Here is a 24,132-nt window from a genome sequence, read left to right as displayed (position 1 = left end):
TGTAGTAGTCGTCTCGTTTTAGATGTGTCAGGTCTTGTCTCCGCCGTGTATGTTAATATACGTCTAATTGCTGCTTTATGGATTCTTGTTTTTATGTCTTGTCTTAGGTGTTTGTTCTTCCAGATTGTGTCATTAAGAGATCCCGCCGCTTTACTTGCTTTTAAGCTTTGTTGTCGTACTTCTATTTCAACATCTCCGTAACTAGTTATATCTATTCCCAGATATCTAAGCCTTGCTTCCTGCTTTATTATCTTACCATCAATTTTAATTTTGCATCGTAGTAGGTATTTAGATGTTGTCATACATTTGGTTTTTTCTACTAATATTATCATATTGTATTTCTTGGCTGTTGTATTAAAGATGTGTCTTAATCTTTGGTGTTCGTCTTCTGTCTCGGCGATTATTGCGGCGTCGTCTGCATAACATTATTCAATTTAACAACATTTAGCGGGTTTTGACCCGCTGTGGCTCAAAACATGTACATCCCGATTACACTGATGATGGAATAATAATTCCGAAAACGTTCTGTGATGTAGCCCGATCGGGTGTTTTAATTATGTACCTTTTATAAACGATTTTTAAATAAATATTTTTTGTGATACATGGTATACAATCAGCTACAGGAACTTAGTTTTCCTGTGGATATAGATATTTGTGTAATTAAAAGACCAATAATAAATCACATCATTGTTATATGGTTCATAAATAATCTTCACTGTTTAATAAAAAAAAATAAAATTGGTACAACCTGAATTATCCAAACGCTTGTGTGGCTTGTAGAAAGGATAAAAATTTTACTAACTAGATATTCAGGATGGAATTTCAGAACGTTGAATCTATTGGCAGCAGAAACATGTATCCACCATAAAAATTTATAGGATTGGGCAGCTAAGCAAACGAAATATTCACAAAAGGCACTTATACTAAATAACGGTAATCCTTCGAAATGTTGAGGGTGTCATGTAATGGCGACCAACTATACATTCTGGTTTCAGAACACATACTATCAATTCATATAGTAGGATCGTTTTAGCCTGTCGCATAAGTAATAAAAGTGTGTGTTCAGATTTGCCCCAGGTAGTCAGCGGTTCTCAAATTAAAAATGTACGGTTTTCTTAATTTGATAATACATTAGGGATTAAAAAAACATAACTTTGTATTATGTTTTATAATAATTGAATATCATAATGTAAATTGATAAACATTGAGTATGAAATATACAGGGTCATTCACGCAACATGTTAGTTAAAAGTTTTCAAAGTTCTGGTCGTCACTGGTTTCTGCAAACTTGGAATAATGGGTTATGCAAAGCATTCTTCATTTTTTAAATATTTGCATTCTTCTAGCACTTCCGGTTGTACCGAAAGTCGCCATTAAGTTTCTTATTTTAAATAGAAACTGTGCTTTTTGTTATTTTTTTTTAGAATCTACGTAAAATTCTGGATCGATTTTTATTGGAATACCATTCTCGAAAAAATAGCCGTTTTTAAGATATTGAAAGTTTTTGAAAAATTTTTCATATTACACATGCAACTTCAAAAATTAATATTGTGGTTAATATTTATGCTGAAAAAACAAAAACTCTTTTTCAGCGTGTACTAAACTCTATTTTTATTTAAGCATAAAAAAATTTGCCAATGTTAATACTGGGTGTTCAAAATTTTGTATTATATTTTTATTTTTATATATTTTATAAATATATCTATAAAAATATATATCTATATAAAACAAAGACTTTTTACTACTTCCCACACACACCTTCCCAAACCCACCGAGGTAGGTTGTCCTCCTGCGGTACAACAAGCCCCGGCTTTCCTCCACCCCCTGGTCTTTGGAGCCAGGTTTCGACTATTTCGCGGTATCCTCCGTCAGGCAATGGGAGATTTCCGTGTATTTACATTTAAGTGGTAGGTTAGCCCATTTGGCTTTATCACTACCGGTCAAAGCAATTGTTCGGCGATCTAATGATGGTTGTGTGTGCCGATAATTGCTTTCCCTTTTCTGCACCAAGTGCAGTCGAGAGCGAGCAAGCGTCGAATCCTTTCATCCGTCGTCTAATACCCAGTCATTCGTCCAATCATGTCCTTTATCTACCTTACTTGCTAATCTAATTTTTTTGGTGCTTGCATTCAAGACCGTCGTGCGGCGTGCCTCCGGCTCTCTCCTATGTCTTAATCTATGGACAGGTATCATCACTATCTGACTCGCTATCCGATTCATCTGAATCTTCATCATTACGAATAATTAAAGGTCTTACTTCATCAATAACTTGTTCTATTTCATATGACTCTAAAATGTTTTTTTCAGTATGCTCAATACATTTCCGCCATTGTTCCTCATTGACTTGGTTTACTGCATCTTGCCAGAGTTTTAAAACGCTGGCTTCGTCGGTGGTCTTACATGCATGTTTATCATAGTAGTTTTTAGTGATGCCCCACACCAATTCAATTGGATTGTACTGGCAGTGATATGGTGGTAGTCTTAGGACCTCATGACCATATTTTAGTGCCATTTGGTCAACGACAAATTTTTTTCTCAGTAATGTGTTCTTTGCACTTATTTAATAATTCAGCTTTTAAAACTAGATGTTAATGTTCTATATTTTCTCCGACAGCCACTTTCTTAAGTCTTCTTTTTTCCAGCTGCTTGTGGGAAACTTTTCGTCCTCTCTAGTGTGATACGAAGCATTGTCTAAGACTATTAATAACGGATTTTCCAGATTTTTTAATAAATTTTCCTCAAACCAATTTTCAAAAATATCGGCGTCCATATTTCCGTGGTAATCATCAGTTTTCTTTGCCGAAGAAAATATACGACAAGCATTGGGTATAAAACCTTCCGTATTTCCTGCATGCAATATAATATATCTTTTGCCAGTACTCGCACTAGTACTCGAATAGCATTTGGTAGAATCATCTTGCCAGGATGATTTGGTATTATTTCCTTTCGCAAAAATCCATGTTTCGTCAAGAAACACAAATTGTCTGGCAAATTCGAAATTCTTGTTTTTTAAATAGTTTCTTATAAATTTCCACCTTTTACCAACAACATTGGACAGCTTGCACAACACTTTACGATTATTGGTTTTTTTGTATCTAAAGCCCATAGCTTTTAATACTTTTGATAAACTGGTCAAACCCATATTACAAAGTTCTCTGTCCTTTATTTTTTGAATAAGTGTCTTTCTTGTAACATGTTCTTTTGCTTTGTACATATCATAAAAAATGATATTTCTGATTGAGATTTTAATACCTTGTGGCCAGTCGAGGGTTTTCGGATGCAAACGAATCCTTTTATTTTCCTTACTTAATTCCTCCTCACTCATTTTGCGAACTCTTTGCAAGGTCCGTTCTGAAATTCCACAACCTGCACTTGTCCTTTTTTGAACTGCCAGTACTGATGTAATTGGTCCCATGTTGATTTTTTTAATAAATTATCATCACAAAGCATTCAATTTGCGTTTTTTCACGATTTATAAAAAAATTGTTTTGGTAGCGCTGATTTATTCTCAAGTACTACAGCCGACCAGTAGGAGGTTCGGTGCCACAAAGCAGGTAGAAAATGGAAAGCATAACAGAGTGGCTGGAACTAGAGTCATAAATTATTTTTCGGGTGTTAATCCGAAATACGACAAGGTAAGACGACTTCACTATAGCTATTTAGATAACATCGGGCCAATAAACATAGTTCTGGTAGCGATTAGTACTCCCGGTAAATCTAAAATAAATATTTAATTAAAGCATAAAAGAAAAAACTAATTATTCTGCTTACCTTGTCAAGAGACCACTCAAAAAAAATTTCATCCTGTTTGTTGGACGTTCAGAGAGAGAAAGGGGATATAAATTGCGGGAAGGCTACGGAACTCTTTGAACTGCAGTTGGATTCTTGAAAGGCAATTTACATACTTCCAACTCAGCGGATAGCTGGAGTGAGCAACATTAATTTGAATATTTACTAGAAATTATAATAATAAATTTTTGAAACTTTGAAATATTTTTTAAAAAAATTACCTCGATTTAGAATGATGTCTTATTTGTCATTGTTTAGTAAGGTTATATTACTTCAACGCATACCGTGGCTGAATTCAAATTCATCAATTCAATACTCTATCTGTAAGGTGCAATAATTATGGTGTATCTTCCCTAATTGTTGTTCTAGATTTATTTATTTAAATTTATTTTACCTATCAGGTTTCCCTGTTCCTTTTAAAATAGTGTGATGCCCAAGATTTTCTTTTCTTTCTATTTTTTCTGCTCACTGGAGTAGTTCGTCTCACTGGTAAACTACTTATGGCCTAACAAACCTCGACTTAAGACACCTTGAAGCTCTTGATTTGTATAACCGCGTGGCCATTTATCAGAGCATTTACCTAAGTAATGTACCTCTAGTAAGTAGTCCCTTGCAATTTTATACACTCTTATATTTACTTACAACACAAATGTCACTAATATAATAAAACCCAATAATTGCAAAAATATCAAACGTTCTAGTAAAAAGTCAAAACTCAGGAATGTCAAGGCTCAAAATATAAGTAATGCGAGTGGTACGAGATTCCATTGAATAAAGTACACTTTACGTTTATATAATTTTTTCTCAAACAACGGTATGAAAAATTTCCATTTAGCTAGAATGGCAATATAACAAACGATGTCATCAAAGCCATGCAATATTTTCAAAAGCAAAATTAATTTAGAAGAGACTCTACCTGCACCGAGAGACAGCACCAAGCAAATATTTGCATAACAAATATCTGTGGCTGTCACCTCTCCAGTTTTATTAATATCGCAGTAAAATATTCAGGACTTCTTTCTGGCTTCTGCATTATTATAAAGGTTGAATGCAATTTTCCAGTCAATTGCATTTGCGATTTGTGGAGCGTCTTCGTATTAAAATCAAACTTGGTGACAAGCATTTGTTGTAGCAATGAGCGCAAATATTCCACAGCGACATTTCGTCTTTATTTAAGGTAAGTCGAATGCGAATCTTTTACATCTGTTAATAGTATACGAGTGCATACTATTAACGGGCGTATTAATATGTGATAATAATAAATACTAGTGAGAGACAGAAAATTTTATAGTAATCGATTATATTATAAATGTAAAATAAATCTAATTTACTCATTTCTCCCCATTATAAACATATAGTTATACAAATTGTAGCAATTATATAGCTTAACACGTTAACCGCCAGTGGCAACAATTTTATAATTTGCTATATGGGGTTGAAAGGGGGGACTGAACAATTACTGGGCTGGAGATAGGGTAAACAAATAAATTAAATCGCTTGAGAACAGCTACTCGTGTTTTGGTTGGAGAGCTATGTCGTGGATAAAGGTTTTTTTTTATTTGAGGGACTGGGAGAAAAAAGACTACGAAAAAAAAAATAAAAAAAAACTAACAGAGGTGTCCTGAGAACACTACACAAGAAGATTCCTAAACTATTTAAAATGGACGCCGTTTAAAAAAATCCTCTTGCTGGTTAGAGAAAGGCTTTTCTTTCCTAAAAAAATTTAACTTTATTTAAAAGAAAACTAAAATATGACAATAAGCTGACCCATAAAACTTACATTTATTTATAACTTCTTAATTTGTCATGAAATCAAATCTTAGTATATTAACGAAAAATGTTTATTTTTTTACAAAAATTTAACAAAAGTACTTTGCTTCACTGGCTGATTATTTCTTAAGTTATTAAGAAAGTTTGTTACCTTGGAATTGGATACAAAAAAACACTGTCCCACATAAACTTCAAACAATCGACCCATCTGAGACAAAATGGAAACTGGACAAACCTGAGGAGGGGTCAAACATCTAATTGGACTTCAGGTTATCCTGATGATAAGAACATGTATTCTTCAAAACTCGCCTGCTTAGTTTTCACTTAAAACCATGTGGGCCTCACTTAGCCCTCAGACACGCTGTTTATCAAATCCCGTGACACGAAATACAGCAACAAACCGGTCATTGTCTTGTTTTACAAAGACTTCTTCTCATTACGCTGTCTCGTTTCGAAGGTTGGCGATCCAAATAGCAATTGTAATTTTTGGAAACTGCTGCGTGAAAGATTTCTGCGGATTGGCGGTCGAACCATTTCCTCAGGTCTTTCAGCCACTCGTTCTGGCGTCTTCCTACTGATCTTTTGCCCTGTACTTTTCCTTTCAGTATAACTTGAAATAATTCGTATCTTTCGCCTCTCAATACATGACCCAAGTATTGCATTTTCTTCTCTTTAATTATTCTTAGTAATTCTTTTTGTTTACACATGCGACGAAGTACCTCAACATTAGTAACTCTTTGTACCCGTGGAATTCTCAACATTCGTCTGTATATATACATCTCAAAGGCATCTATTCTTTTATCTATTTTAGAGTCCATTGTCCAACTTTCACAGCTATACAGTAAGACAGAAAAAACGTAATATCTGATCATTCGGATTCTAAGCTTCAGACTAAGATCTGATCTTATAAAAAATGATTTCATGCTCATGAATGCTTTCCTTGCTTGTTCGATTCTTGATATGATTTATTTTTTTAGATTACACTGACTATTGATATTTGCTCCCAAATATTTTATGGAATTAATCTATTCTATTATTTGACCCTTGGCATACACATGTACGTTTATTGGTGTCTTTGAAAATAGTAAAGTTTTAGTTTTGGAAACGTTTAGATGTAAACCGAACATTTCGCTGTGGTGAACTACCGCATTTATTATATTTTGTAGTTCTTCTGCGTTACTTGCTATTAAGAGGGTATCATCAGCATATCTGATTGTCTATGCTGATTTCTTTAATCTTAATTCCGCCTTGGACTTTTTCTAATGCTTCTCTGAATATAGACTCTGAATACAAATTAAACAGTAGTGGTGATATATAGTGGCGAATGTTGTGTGCTCTATTTCAATTGTTGCCGTTTGGTGCCAGTATAGTTCTGAGATAATTCCCAAGTTTTGTTCCTCAACTTCAGTTGTTCTCAGAATTTCGGTCATCTTTTGATACTTAACGCAGTCAAATGGTTTTCGATAGTCAATAAAACATGGATATACATCTATATTCTATTCATGTCTATGCATTTGCGTTAACACATTTAAAGCAAATAGGGCCTCTCGTGTTCCCAATCCCTTTCGAAATCTGAATGAAGTGTCACTCATCTGGAACTCACACTTCTTGTAAATTCGTGTATGGATAATTCTGAGAAAAGTTTTAAGGACATGCTGTTATTAAGTCTAGGCTTTTACTTTCGTTATCTGCAATTAGTTTTAGTATTTCGACATTGATATTGTCTGGACCGGGGGCTTTTCCATCTTTCTGATCTTTACTGGGTCACTTCTTCTTTGGCTATTTCTGGGCTTTTTTCATTTATTTGATTATCTGTGGATGGTGGAGAACAAGGTCTATCGTCGTCAAAAAGAGTTTGTATGTATTCTTTCCATTTCTCTAGTTTGTCTTTTGTAGCCATAATTATTTCGTTATTTTCATTTTTTAATATTGTTGCTTGTCTCTTTTTGTGTCTACCTGTCATTTCTTTTACTTGTTTATGAATATTAAAGGTTTCTTATTTTTCCTAAAGTTGTTCGATTTCTAGGCATTTTGTTGACATCCAGTTTTCTTTCGCCTCCCTGCACTTTTTTCTAATGATTTTGTTGATTCGCTTGTATTCTATTGGGCTTATTTTATGTTTTCGTTTTACGTCCATGAGGTCCATGATCTCTTGCGATATCCATTCTTATTTTTTGTTGTGTTTTATAAACCCGATGTCTTCTTCTTGTATCTTTGTTATTTTTGTTTTTAGAGCAGTCCAATGTCTGTCTGTACCAAGTTTTCGATCGTTTTTATTTCTTCCTCAAACTTGATACTTATTTCTTTTTTCAGGGTTCTTCAGTTGTGAGATGTCTATTTTTCTTGTCACTGTTGACATCTTTTTAATCTAAAATCCATTATAACTGGATAGTGATCGCTATGTATATCAGCTCCAAGGTATGTTTTCATAGATTTTATGTACTTTTTAAAGGTGTTATTGAGCAAAATAAAGTCAATTTGATTTCTAACAATTTTGTTTTTTTTTTTGTCTGCAGGTCATTTCCATGTGTATAGCCTTCTAGGATGTTGTTTAAAAAAGGTATTGGCTATTAACAGATTGTTTTCTACGCAGAATTGTACAAGTCTATCTCCTCTATTATTCTTAGTACCTAGACCGTATGCTCCTATGTGGTTTTTTTCAGCACCACGACCAATTTTAGCGTTAAAGTTACTCATGATCATCGTTATCTTACCTCTTTTTGTCAGTCGCATTATTTCATCTATGTTGTTATAAAGTTTTTCGATTGTCACTTGTTGGAGCATAGACTTGAATAATATTTAGTTTTCTGTAAGTTGTTTCTAATTTTAACATTGCTACTTTATCATTTAGAGGGTTGAAGTCTGTGACTGATTGGGCAATTTTGTTCGACACTAATATAGCAGTTCCATATTGATGTTCTGGGTCGGTTCCACCTGAATAGTATATGTATCCATATTTTGTTTGTTGTACTGCTGATCCAGGCCATCTTACTTCACTTATTCCCAAGATGTCTATTTTCAGTCTTACCATCTCGGCTTCAGTGTTTGCTAGTTTCCCGGACATAAATAAGCTGCGTCCGTTTCATGTGACGATGCGTACTAATCGATCGTATATTTGTATTCTCTGTCCACTTTCTTGGGTAGTTGACGGGGGGATTCTTCGCACCCTCTTCCCATTTAAGGGTTGCCCCGGACTGAGGGTCATTTTCTTTTTCTCGTCTACCATTTAGATTTGTGGAAAATATAATGGGATGGTTGTCCCGTTGTCTTCCCCATCGCAGTACCACAACCATTTAAACTGCTCCAGTCATGCTTGTGGTAATCCAGTTTCAAGCCGGTCCAGGATCATTTCCTCTACGTCTTGAACTGGTACTGATGATCGCTGCTGCCCTTCACCAGAAAGGGATAGGAAGTAGGAAACTAGATTTTGGAAGGATAAAGTAATGGGACATGATTTCTCTCAGTAAGGAATTGAAAACAAAGCATGACTCGCGTGGGCAAAGACGCTTCCCTGAAGTAGACCTATTTTCCACCCAGTAGATCATCGTAGAAAAATGTCTACCCGCTACCCCACAAAGACTGCCACATAACAATTGAGCTTAATCACCTTTTTTTTACAAAACTCATGGAATTAAACGAAAATTTGCCAATTTTTAAAACTCTCTGCCGAAAAACCAATCTGTTCTCTGACTAATACACTTTTCACTATGGAATTCCCAATGTTACAATATTCTTCATGACTTCTACAGTGAAATCGACTGCTTTCGCTGTCATTTCATCGAATAGTGGCCTTATCCTCCCAAATCAGTATAAACATAAACGGAAACATTCTTGTTTATTTAATGCGCAAATATCTAGGCAGAATTAAGATAAACAGACTCAAAAATACTTATATTATCAAGTTCAGAGACGCAAAACGATTAAAAATCTTTTTCGGTGTTTTATTGAATAAAGGGTGAAAGAAAAATGCTACAAAATATCTCTATGTTTAATTACAAAATTAGGGGGCGTTGATGGAATAGTAATACTTAAGTAATAGCCGCTACTATTCAACTATCTACCTCAACCTATATCCAAAATGGACTTGGTACACTGTGTTTAAACAAACGAGGCACTGACGGCAAGGTGCAGAAAGGCAATAGAAAACCACTTCAATTCATATTTCTTAGTTATACACACATCAAAATAATTTAGAGGACAGCTTTATTAATAGCTTTAAATCAATGTCAGTAGTCATTTGTGGTGAAGTTGTCGAGAAGCTGGTGATGTTGCTCAACGTTATACGGGCCATAAAAGGATAACCAATCAGATTGAAGAATGTTTTATTAGGTTGCAGGCTTTGCGAGATCACACTGTAACTGCATCACAATTACAAATAAGACTGCAAGAGATCGATCAGATGTTTGTAAATACCTTAGACCATAAAAACTGATAGACACGCCGTAATGCTATTCTCTCGTCTCGAAAAGTGAAGCCAACATAAAACGATTCACACAGCTGTGGGTGACGTCAGTTAACGGCAGAAACGGTAGAGATTATTAGAAGTGTTTACAGGCGTTGTAAACTTTTTAAAGTGTTCCAATTTAAAAATTTTCCAATACATTAATATTTTAATTATGGTGTTATCTTGCAGTGCATTTAATTGTACGCAGCGACAAAAAAAGGAACCGATATAATCATTTCACGGGTAAGTAAATTCACAAATTAAACTTGAAAAACATACCAGAAATTTAGCACCTATTATTTTACTTTTCCCTCCCAAAGGGTTTAAAATAGATACATATGAGAGAGAGTCTTATATATAATTTTCATTTTATAATTAGATTGAAAACTGAAGGATTAAGTAAATAAATTGTTTTAGATTTCCTAAAGATTTATCATTGCAAAAAAATGGATTATAGCGATACGCCGTGAAAATTTAAAACCAACAAAGAGTTCTAAAATTTGTTCCACACATTTCACAGCGGATTCGTATATTACTAAAAAAACAACTAAAAAAAGATGCTGTACCCAGCATTTTCGATTTTCCAAACCATTTAATTAAGCAAATTACAACTAGAAAATTTCCAGTAAAAAGAGAAACTGTCTCAGTTAAACCAACAGGATCTAAAAGGGAAAATAAAAATATAACAACGAGTAAATCTACCACCATAAAGACTCCAGTAGAAATTTCAGACGAAACTACCTTAGAACCTCCCTTGAAAAAGCAAAGACATTATCTTGGTGACTTTGAACAAGGATCATCTAACAGAGACCAGGGATATAAAGTAGTAGTAAACAAATTAATTCAAAAGCAAAACAAACAAATCAAAATGTTGCAATAACGAAATAGAAGGCTTATTAAAAAAGTAAATACTTTAAATTCTTTATTAGAACATCTTAAAGAAAAACAGATGATCGATGAAGATTCCTCTCTGAAACTTTCGGTAAGGAAAATTATTAATACTTCTTATTAGTGATCTATTTAGCTTTGGCATGTATAACAGTGTATTATTTTATATTGTTTGTAGTTGGTCGATCAAGTTTTGACTATTGCTTTTTATTTTATTAGGATACGATGCATGCTTCTGCAAAAACTATCTGTAAGCAGCTACTTAAATCTAAGAGCACTAAAACATATCCACCGGAGTTAAAAAGCTTTGCTCTCACTCTTAATTTCTATTCACCAAAAGCTTACTTGTATGTCAGAAAAACTTTTCCTAACATGTTGCCTCATCCACGAACTCCTCAAAAGTGGTATCAAGTAGTAGCTTGTGAGCCTGGGTTTCAAAAAGAAGCAGTGAATGTATTAAAACAAAAAGTAGTTGAACTTAGAAATAAAGGAAAACCATGTATCTGTGCTTTGATGGTCGATGAAATGTCTATACACCAGAAAATAGAATGGGCTGGTAAAAAGTTTTTAGGGTATGTGTAGCTTAATATTTATTAGCAATTATAAAAAGTATCATAACATTATATTTTCTATTTAAATAATTGAAAACATTAATTTTAAGTATGTTGACATAGGAAGTAAACCTCAAAGCGATTCTTCCGAAATTAAAGCAAAAGAAGCAATTGTATTCTTAATTAATAGTTTAAATGATTCATGGAAGCTGCCGATAAGCTACTTTTTAATCGCTGGGTTATCAGGTGTTCAAAAAAGTAATCTAATAAAAATGTGCTTAAAAATAATGCACGAAGCTGATGTTACAATTACCAGTTTAACGTTTGATGGTGCAGCATCAAATATTAGCATGATTAAACAACTTGGAGTTGATTTATCGATTAATTCCAATAAAGTATATTTTCTACATCCAGCAACAAATCAACCAATATATGTATTATTTAACCCACCACATATGTTAAAACTTATTCGCAATACTTTAGGTTATTACAAAATTTTTTTGACGGGAATAATAAAGCGATTAAATGGGAATATTTGCAAAAAGTAGTAGACATTCAAGAAAAGGAAGGCCTTTATCTTGCAACTAGGATAACGCGAAGGCATTTAAATTGGTATAAGGAAAAAATGAAAGTGAAATTAGCTACCCAAACGTTCAGCCAAAAAGTTGCTAAGGCAATACATTATTTGAGAAATAAAAGCTCAAAAGAATTTGTACCTAGCGAAGCTACTCAAATTTCATTGAACATATCAATGATATTTTTAATATTTTAAATAGCCAAAATTTATTGGCAAAACACCTAAAATCTAGTTTACAGCAACATAATAAACAAGCGATTTTTAAAAAAATTTAAGAATCTATAAAATATCTTAGTTCACTTAAGTGTTCCCAAAATGGTGAACCCCTATATCTAAGCCAAAGAAAGACGGGTTTTATTGGTATGATCATTAGTTTAAAGTAACTAATGGGAATTTGAAAAAATTACGTGGATGATATGGATGGAGGTCTGAAGTATCTTTCGGCCTATAAACTTTCTCAAGATCACTTAGAAGTTTTCTTTAGTTCTACTAGGGGTCATGGAGATTACAACAACAACCCAACGGCAAAACAATTTAAAGCTGCATATAAAAGACTCTTAATACACACAAGTGTTACAGAATCTACCCAGGCTAATTGTATAGAACAGGCACCTTCCATAATATTAGCAACGAGTACAACAAATACTATGAAAATGAAAACTGTTGATCATCAACTCATTGACAACTTTATAACTGATGAAAATAATAGGGAAACAATAATTAGTAACCAGGATCAGGATTATACTGTAAATAATTTAAGTTTTTCAAAAACATTGTCATCTTATGTTTGTGATGTTGTTGAATATATCGCTGGGTTTGTCGTTAAGAAGGTTAAGAAAACATTAGATTGTGACATATGTTTGTGTGCAATTGAATGTGATAACTTATAATTTCCATTCATAAGACACAAAAATTATAGCATATCAAAAATTTTTTTATTTCAACCTTCTAGAGACGTTATTCATATTTGCAAAATTGCTGAAAGCGAAATTAGATTTATGTACAATTCAAAAAAATTTAACGATTCCAAATTAATGACAAAATTGATATTAACTGTCATGAGTAACGTGGATGGTTCTGTGTTTAATGCATACAAAGAACATATGTTTGATCATGATTTTGAAACAAACCATTTGTTTAATCTAATAAAGATAATTTGTTTCCATTATTGCAACATTAGATTGTACCACGAAGGTGAAAAACTAAATAATGTAATAAGAGTTAGAAGTAAGTTAACAAAAGCTATGTTGTTTTGTGGTCAATAAATTAATAGATTTCCTACAAGTTTCTTTTACCTAACCTGAAACTTCCACCCCAAAGAAAATTACTCTCCTTTAAATTTATTTTTGATTATCAAACAAGAAGAGATATACCAACGATATATATAATAATATATGTAGGTATGTACTTTCAAATAAAACATTTATCTTTACAATATAAGTCAAAAATATTTATTAATTACTTTGCTAAATAATTTATCTTCCACATTTTTACAAAATATTGAAGTTATATTAAAATTAATCTAAAATTGGGTAATTTTATTAGTGCTTTGCTAAGACTTCTCTTGCCGTTTTGTGACGTCACTTTCGCGGAAGGTGTTTGCTTCAACGGTTCGGTACAAGGCGTGTCTATCCGTTTTTATGGTCTAAGGTAAATATCCAAACCATTAAAAATAGACTGCAATAATTAGGGTTAAATGCTTAAGACCTGTAATAGTGCATGTGTTATCTAGAAGAAATCGCGCTTATTGACTTCAGTGAGCACAAGAACACGAATTGTGCTTACGCAACAGACTATTATTAGCGATATTATTCGAGAGCCTATTTGACATTTGACAGAGTGCAGCATAATCAGCTTAAAGAAATTTTATTAAATAAAAACATAGACAGTAGAGACATTAGAATCATATGTAACCTCTATTGGAACCAAACAGCAAAAGTGAAAGTTGAAAATGAACTGACCGAGGATATACAGATTCGCCGTGGGGTCCGCCAAGGGTGTATTTTATCACCCTTGTTATTATAAGATATGCTGACGACACCGTCCTTCTGGCAGGAACACTAGAAGAACTGCAACACCTTGCTGAATAACTAAATATATATTGCAACGATTATGGACTAAAAATAAATTTGAAGAAAACCAAGTTCATGGTATTTACAAAAGCACAAAACATCAAAGTTAAGCTAGTACTAGATAATACAGAAATTGAACAAATATCTTGGTACAAATACCTTGGAGCATGGATCACAGAAGATACTGATCAGACAAAAAAAATAAGATGCCGCATTGAAATTGCACGGTCAACTTTTAATAGAATGAGAAAACTTTTTGGTAATCGCGATATCAATATATCGCTCCGAATAAGAATGCTTCGATGTTATATTTTCTCTACCCTTTTGTATGGGGTTGAAGCTTGGACACTTAAAAAATCCAACATTAAAAACCTAGAAGCATTCGAAATGTGGTGTTACCGACGTATTTTGAAAATATCATGGATGGATTGCAAAACAAACGAACAAGTTCTCGAACAACTAGGAAAACAATGCGAAGTTTTAAATTCCATAAAAATCAGGAAATTGGAATAGGTACTTGGGGCACATCATGAGAGGTGAAAAATACAAACTACTAAGGAATATAATGCAGGGAAAAATCAAAGGCAGAAGAAGCGTAGGAAGACGTAAAATCTTGTGGCTTCGCAATCTCCGTGAATGGTTTGGATGCAGTTCAATTGAACTATTCAGGCATGTAACCAACAAAATTATAATTGCCAGAATGATTTCCAATCTTCGATGGGAGTGGAACTTACAGAAGAAAAATACAATGGATTTAGTCAATGCTAACAACCAGCATAATCATTGCTAGTCTTAGCGGAAAATTGCCTGGTTTTACAACCCAAGGTTACGCAGATGATCTAGAGGTTACAATTAAGAGCAAGCATGACCAGACTATATTTAGTATCATGCAAACTGGTCTTAACGAAATTAAAAGTTGGTGCTTAAAGGAGGGCTAAAATGACAACCCCACCTTTCACAAGAAGACGTAAATACAATTTATAGACTCCAATTATGAATGGAATCACATTAGACTATTATAAAGAAGTGTAACATCTAGAGGTGACCTTAGATCAAAAGCTAATTTGAAATAGCCATATTGAAAAAATCTTATCGAGAGCTTTGGTTTGAGAGAGATTTGAAAAGACTTGGGGCATAAAACCAAAAATAATCCTTTGGTTATTGTATCTTGTCAATGTATTCTTGAGCTTAAATACTAACGATAAAACAAATCTAGCAATTTTTAAAGTAGAGGTGAATAAGAGTACAAAGACTGGCCTAAAATATTGACCGCGAGTGAAAAAGTTCGGTTTTGAAAACAAAACAGATTAAAGGTATCATTTCTTCGCAATTAACAGCAACAAGCAAAAGATCCCAAGTAATCCTAACACGTCTAAGATTGGGCTATAGTAGGTATTCAGACGCACACTTATTGTCAAACAGCAAAGCTCCAAAGTGTTCAATTTGTGATGTACTAAACGGTGTAGACTATGTCCAAATTGAGTGTCCTATATATACATACCATCAAAAGACGTGTATATGGTATCCAAAATAAAGTCCTTTGACCCTATGACGGCCGATATGCACTTACGATATGATCAGTGGGCCTCAAACAGTGGGGCGTTAATATTTAATTCCGATCGCTTGAAAAGTAAAAATATTTAATTTCCTGTCTTTTACGTTCAGTAATAATATTGGATTTTACTATATCAAAGGCAAATAAAATGAATATAATATCTATATAAGTGTTAAAAGAAGTGGGACGGAATATTTCGAATACTCGAAATTATTTGTCGATATCAAATGTTCATCAAGGTTTCTATAAGTCTTTATTTTGCGTAGAGTGAAAATTATACGAATGGTTTTGCATGCAGTAAAGTTGGAAAATACTTGCTAAGTTGCTGGTATGTCAAAATTTAAATAAAATACATCCAAGACTTTACTTTATGCAAACACTGTATTATAGATAACCTTAAAACAAATTGGCACTAAATCACTTCCGAGTTTTCAGTAAAACAAAAGGTTTAAACAAGTAGTGTAGTCCAGTAATTAATACCAAAGCTATTGAGAGTAGGCAGTCCAGTAATTCGACGGAAGGTACTTTATCGTTTAACTAAAACACACCACAAAGTCCGAATTGAATTCCCGAAACACTTATTTGTTACTTTTATTTAGCAAACGATTTGTCTTATTCACTGTCTGACATTTCACTATCAGAGTCGTCACTATCTGAATTGTCTATCCGAATAATTGGAGGCCGGACCTGATCTATAACTCACTTGGTCTGAAAATACTGAACGATTATGTCTTCCGTATGTCTAATACAATTTTGCTATTGTTCTGCCTTTATTTGTTCTAGCGATTCTTTCCATAAACTAAGAATAAATTTTTGGCTATACCCCAAACTAACTCAATTGCATTATAGTGGCAATGGTAGGGCGAAAGTCGAAGAACTTCATAGCCATATTCAAGAGCCATTTGGTGAGTAACAAATTTCTTTTGAGTTTTGTGCTCTCCACACCTTTGAAGTAAATCGACTTTTAAAAATATGTCACTCTGATAAATTTTCTTTTCTGTCAATCACAACTTTATTTTTCTTCTTTTGTCCAGCTGCTTAAAGGAAATCTCTCTTCTACTCTTGAGTGGTAGGATACATTATCCAAAAATATTCCAAAAATTATTCAAAAATATTTTTATCCATATTTCCATGGTAATCACTTGTACTCTTTGTGGACGAAAAAATTAAACTAGCTTTAGGAATAAAACCCTCACCATTTCCAGCATGAAGTATAAAATAGCGTTTACCATTACCGAAACGAGTAAAAGAATAACAGTTCATGGTGCCATCTTGCCAGGATGATTTTGACATATTTTCTTTTGCGAAAATATAAGTTTCATCTCAAAATACAACTTGTTACAAAAAATGCCACTGTTTTGAAACAACATAGGAGACTTCACACAATACTTGTCTATTATTTGTCCTTTTATATCGAAAACCTAAATGTTTCAACACTCTCCACAAACTTCTTAAACTAATATCACACAGTTCGTAGTCTTTTATTTTTTATAACACAGCGCTAATTGTTACATGTTCTTTGGCTTCATACATATATATAATATTTTTAATTGCAAGTTTAATTGACTGGTGCAAATCTAAAGTTTTTGGATGTCGACGATTTCTCTTGTTTACTTTATTTGTTTCATTCTCACTCATGTTATTAATTCTTTGGAATGTCCTCTCTGAGATACCGCAAGCATCGCATATGCGTTTCTGAACTACCATAACAGATGTCAATGGACCCATATTAGTTTTTTCCAAATTGAAATAACTTTCGACTTTCAGAACTAAACGCCGTTCTTCTGGAGATAAAACTCTACGTTTCGACTGTATTTTATTTTTTTCCAAATTACTCATTTTACCTTAAAGTACCGCTTCACTACACTACTATAAAAAAATAAGTACTTATATACAACTACTACACCCTAAAAAGGACGAAGGTTGTACAACAGACGAAACAATCGAACACAAATTATTTAACAGCCAATGATAAACAAGCATAAATACTGCATTCATTGTGATTGCAAAAACCGTTCGTATGTTTGAAACAAGATTTTTGCTGAGTATGTACTTTGCTAAATTATAAAATAACAGAAGTGTAATATGATGACAAGTTTGAATTTGATCTACTTTGATTGATAATTTGATCTACAGAAAGCTATTTTTAAATAGCATGAATCATTTTTCAATGATTGTGTGGATTTAAGAAATCCGTTACTAAACAAATTTTTGTTTACCTACCGCCTTCATCTGACAGTTTTAGACCTCCCAATTTGACGTTAAACATTTGTTAAATACATACGAAATTGACAATTAATTACTAGTTATTTAATTATATTTTTTCAGTTTATGTACAAAATAAATGTAGTATTAAAAACTGAGTTTCTAAAAATTCATCATAATTTATCTTTTCAACCACAAACGGAAAAGAAAGGGAAAAATCTATTACTGGCAAATCAAGTTTTTCATGTGAAAGAGCATGTAATTAAAAACAATAATAATAAAAGTTATGACAAAAAAGCTAAAGTCATCAGGCAGGCTGCAGTTGGCTTGAAGTATTATGAAATATCATTTAAGGTAAATTATTTAAATTGTTCCTATTTTAATTGCATAAAAATAAAATTATGTGATATTTACTTTTTCATATTAATAGCACGAATCCATCTTTTTCTTTTCTCTAATTTATATGTAATCTTTGGAAATATATAAAAACTACACTCACTATTTTTGCTATTATTAGCACAATTAAATACGCAACATGTATTTGCACCTATTTTTGATAAAATTTATGCGTAAAAAGATAGGTCCAATTTTGTTATATTTCGCCGCTACGTACGCTGGCATCGTTTCAAGGTACCCCCTACCATGCTTACGCACTTAGCGAATAAAGAAGATTACAATTATTATGACACATGGTACTCCTTACTTTTCAAATAATATGTTCTTGTAAAGGCATAACATTATTGGGTAAACCTACATTATACGATAAGTCAGAAGAAATTAAAAAAAAATGAACATATAATAAATTCACTGTTTAAATAAATGTTGCGTACTCGTACTCTGCTATCAACAAGTTCTCGTAGACATTTTGTTTCAGGACCAGCGACCTCCTGTAGAGTCTTACATTGCCATGTCATCGATTCCAATTGTAACTTTAACATCATAACATATACGATGGAATAATGTAACTTAAATTCAAATTAATAACATTTAACGGGTTTTCACCCAAATATTTAGTGGCTCAAAACATGTACATTTAGACACAGTGATGATGGAATATAGATTCCGAAAACGTTTTGTCATGTAGCCTGATTAAGTGTTTTAATTATATACCTTTTATAAACGATTTTTAAATACTTTTTTTTAGTTTATATTATCCTTCTTACTCAATGTTTTTATTTCTCTAAGGTACTTGTGTCTTCAAGATATGATATCTTTTCTTTCCATCATTATCGAATATCGACCTCTTTTACCATATTCAAAACACATGTCATTTGATTGCCTACGAAATGTGATTTTTGAAAAAGCTTGTAGGTCCTCATCATCCTTCACTCTATTCATTATGCTGTCGACGGTTGGCGGTGTTTTCCAAACAAAAAAATTAATGAACAATTTTCCTTATTTGAGATTTCACTCACCCATCGTAAGTATTCTCACATGAATTGGACTAAAAATTGTTTTTCTTTCTTTTTGTACCGATTTCAGTTCACCTTGCTGGGTCTCTTCGCAGATGTCATAAATTTTGCGAACTCTCACACCGCACATTTTCGATTTTCGAAACTTTTTCCACAATAACAGTCAAGCTGTCATCATTTTTTAAGTTCAGATGATAGTTCAATACATTAAACACCACACGTTTTACTAGCACACTAAGATTATACAGGGTGAGTCATAACTATTGGGACATAGACTAAGGACAGGTTATTTGGACCAAAATATGGCTATTGGGCCAAATATGACTTAATAAAATGTTGCTGAGAAAAAAGATACAGGGTGTTAAGGTTAATTTTTGTTTTTCGTTTTTGCTAATAGTTTTCCTGTATATTTATAAATTGCTATCAAAATTGGTACAGAGGCATAATCTTAGACAAGAAATAGTATTTTATTTACAATTTTACGTTTTGTTATAGAGAGCGCCACGTGGATCATTCCTAATGATCAAATTGAGTCTAAACTTTTTCTGATGAAACTTTTTAGTAATTTTTATTAGAAAATATGACGTAAACATCATTTTTACGTAAAATTGATACTCTTGTTTAAACATGATAATTTCAACCGTTTTCGATAAAAACGCAGTCGAACTGCTTAGAGTCTTAAAAAAGGATTTCAAATATTATTTCATTTATGAAAAGTATGCTTTGGACTGTCAAATAATTGTTGTTGGTAAATGTTATTTGTTCAGAGTAAATTATTTTTGATGTGACAGTGTAGTGTAATGTTGCATTTTTTAAAAGTAATTATTACTTTTTTTAATTGAAATGCCTCGTAACAATACTTTTACTAATGAAAAAATGCGAGATATGATTTGCGTATACGCACAAGAAAATTTTTGCGGTCGCTCGGCAGCCAGAAGGTATGGAATGTTATACGCAAACAGAAGGTAACCAAATCACAAAACTTTTGCAAGATTATATCGTAGTTTAGGTGAAACTGGGTCATTTTACACTAAAAATCGGGGTGGTCGACCGAAACAAATCACACCTAATCAAGAAGATGAACTTTTGGTTCGAGTAGATAAATCCTGAAATAAGTTCACGACATCTATCAGCAGCAACAGGAGTAAGTCACTCGTCTATTGTTAGAATTCTAAAAAAGAGAACCTCCATCCTTATCACTTCACTCCTGTTCAAAATTTACTTCCAACAGATCTTCCACGACGGTTACAGTTTTGCCAACGTATTCTGAATAAACATCGCAATGACAGACACTTTATTAAGAAGAATATTAAGTTCAGTTCAGTTAAGTTTTATTATTAAGAATATTATGTTCACCGACGAAGCAACTGTTACCAGACGAGGGGTTTTTAATTGGCGAAAGAGTCATTATTGGGAAGAAGAAAACCCGCATGCTATTAAAGCTAGACATTTTCAGCATGAGCTTAACTTAAATATTTGGTGTGGCATTATAGGCGACCAACTACTAGGGCCTTATGTTCTTCCTCCGAATTTAAATCGAGATTCTTGTTTATTCTTTTTGGAAAATACTCTTAGTGATATTTTAGATGATCTGTCAGAATAATATTTTTTTTAACGTCCGAAGATCCTTTATAAAAAGAATTAGAAAAGGCATAAAAATCGGAGGAGAGTATGTAGAACATCTAGTGAAAGTTTTTGTGAGTTCTTTTAAGTTAAAGTGTGTTTAGTTTTGATTTACCGTCAAAACGGAAACCTTACGTTAGTTGCAACTTTGTTTATTAGTTTGGTATTTGATAGTGGAACTGTAAATAAAATACTATGTCTTGTCTAAGATTATGCCTCTGTGCCAATTTTGATAGCAATTTATAAATATACAGGGAAACTATTAGCAAAAAACGAAAAACAAAAATTAACTTTAACACCCTGTATCTTTTTTCTCAGCAACATTTTATTAAAGCATATTTGGCCCAATAGCCCTATTTTGGTCCAAATAACCTGTCCTTAGTCTATGTCCCAAAAGTTATTTAAATCGCATTTCTTCATTGGTAAAATGATTGTGACGAGGCATTTCAATCAAAAAAAGTAATGATTACTTTTAAAAAATGCAACATTACACTACACTGTCACATCAAAAATAATTTACTCTGAACAAATGACATTTACCAACAACAATTATCTAACAGTCCAAAGCATACTTTTCATAAATGAAATAATATTTGAAATCCTTTTTTAAGAATCTAAGCAGTTCGACTGCGTTTTTATCGAAAACGGATGAAATTATCATGTTTAAACAAGAGTACCAATTTTACGTAAAAATGATGTTTACGTCATATTTTCTAATAAAAATTACTAAAAAGTTTCATCAGAAAAAGTTTAGACTCAATTTGATCATTAGGAATGATCCACGTGGCGCCCTCTATGACAAAACGTAAAATTAACTTAAACACCCTGTATCTTTTTTCTCAGCAAGATTTTATTAAGGCATATTTGGCAAAATAGCCATATTTTGGTCCAAATAACCTGTCCTTAGTCTATGTCCCGATAGTTATGACTCACCCTGTATACACATACCCTGTTTGAAATTCACGACTATACTGGCAACGGCTCAAAGATGTAGGTACTTTCATCCGCTTGCGAAAATGAAATAGAACTAAGCTATCATAGTCTTTGCCAACAAGCTTTTGGTCTAATGGAGAGTTCCCAAATCGACAAAGAGACATTTTTGCTTTGTGTGAACAATGGGGATTAAAACTGATTCGCTTCTCCTAATGACTTTATAATGATCTTTATTTCCCAAAGAATGTGTTTACAATGGAAGCTATTGAAAATTTATAAATATAAATAAGCTATGGAAAATAAGTTTTTTGTATATTTTACATTTTTATACTATTTTTCTTCATGTTATTGTTCAGTTCGACAATAAAACTGTCTTATTTATACATTGATCATTGAATCATGCTTTAGGTAAAACAATAATGGTAGTCTTTTATACAATCGTAGACAATTGTTGTGTGTGTATATTCCAGTGCTATGATTCTAAAATCCGGTCCTGCAAACCGGCAACGTGGTCGGCCGTTTTCCCGTAAGAAATAGATTGCCCATCTTACTTGCACTGCATTCTAACTGTGCCTTCTATTATAGCAATTGTATAGTTTATTTCACGAAAAATGGTTGAGTGCATAATGATTGCAATAAAACCCGACCGCAAGTACCCCAGCTTAGTTAACAGTAGTTGAGCAGGTAAGTATTGAGGTAAAATTGAAGCTACTGTAGAGTGTCGTTATCTTGTTTGTATAATAAATTCCTGGTAATATAAAAACGATTAGAAAATCGTATAAAATTATAAAAGCGATTAGAATACATTTTATTTCATTAAGTTGTAAAAATTTTAACAGTGAGTTTCACTATCAATGGTTGATCTTTTAATGACCACAATAAATTTGTTGATCGTTAAGTATTTCCTGGAATAGTTATACAGGTTCCCTCTAAACCGATGAGAAATTATTAAATATACATTTTGTTTCATTTAGTTGAAAGTGTTACAAGTGTTACCAGTGTTATACCTATAAAACATCATTATGTGGCGTCCGTGGAAAAACATTGATGGTGCTTCTTCCAGTGTTCCAGCAAAGAAAAAGCATTTATCTGTTGGCGCTAGAGAAATCGTAAAAACAATATATAGTTCTTTAGTTACAAGAGGACTTACTGCTAATACTGCTGCCAGTGAAATATCTGATTTAACGAAAATACCTCTAATCACAGTGAAAAGAATTACATCAAATCCCATTAAGTCAAGAAGGAAGCGTAAGGGTGCCGGTTCTACCAAATGTATTGACGAAAGTTATAAGGAGTTAATAAGATGAAAAATTTACACAATGTACGAAGAGCAACGGATACCTACATTAGATGCTTTAAAACAACGGCTTACTAATGATGATACACAAATAAACTGTAGCCGCATTAGTCTTTGGAGGATTTTGTCTAAAATTGGCTTCAGATATCGTACAATTGACAAAAAGCAAGTGCTTATGGAGACCCATCGTTTACAAAAGTGGCGTAATGAATATATAACTTCCATAAGAAAGTACCGTACAGAAGATCGACCAATAATTTATCTGGACGAGACATGGTTTGACACTCATTAAACACCATCCAAAGGATGGTCCGATTCTTTCAACAGGTGTCAAACAAAAGCTCCATTAAACAAAGGGAAAAAAATAACAATTTTACATGCAGGATGAGAAAATAGTTGGGTCCCAAATGCCTTATGGCTTTCTGCAAAGAACATTAAAGACTCCTGCGTGGACTACCATGAGGATACAATGGCAAAGCTTTTTGAGAAATGGTTTAAGAATTGTCTTATACCTAACCTTCCTCAAAATAGTGTGATAGTAATGGACAATGCAAGTTACCACAGTCGTCAATTACATAAGTCTCCAAGTGAAAATAACACGAAAATTGAAATTCAAAACTACCTGTTAGAAAACGATCTATATTTTGAAGAAAGTTATTTAAAAAATGAACTGTTAGAAGTATTAAAATCATTTTCTATCAAAAAAGTATATGTTTGTGACGCATTGGCCGAGGACATGGGACATACAGTGTTACGGCTTCCGCCCTACTATTGTTTATTTAATCCCATAGAGCATATGTGGCACCAACTAAAGTCAAATGTTAGGTCACAAAATGTTTCTCCGACTTTAAGTGGTAGTGTAGTCGAAATAATAAGGAAATGTGTTAATGATATCTCCCCAGAAAGTTGGAAAAATTCAGTACGCCATGTAATGAACGTAGAAAATTCATATGTTACTTTGAATCACATAATTAAACCAATTGTTATTAATCTTGAAGAGGATAGCGACAGCGAAA

This window comes from Diabrotica undecimpunctata, chromosome 9 (assembly GCF_040954645.1).
Source record: "Diabrotica undecimpunctata isolate CICGRU chromosome 9, icDiaUnde3, whole genome shotgun sequence".
In the NCBI taxonomy this organism is placed as follows: Eukaryota; Metazoa; Arthropoda; class Insecta; order Coleoptera; family Chrysomelidae; genus Diabrotica; species Diabrotica undecimpunctata.
Note: the sequence above shows the minus strand (reverse complement) of the source record.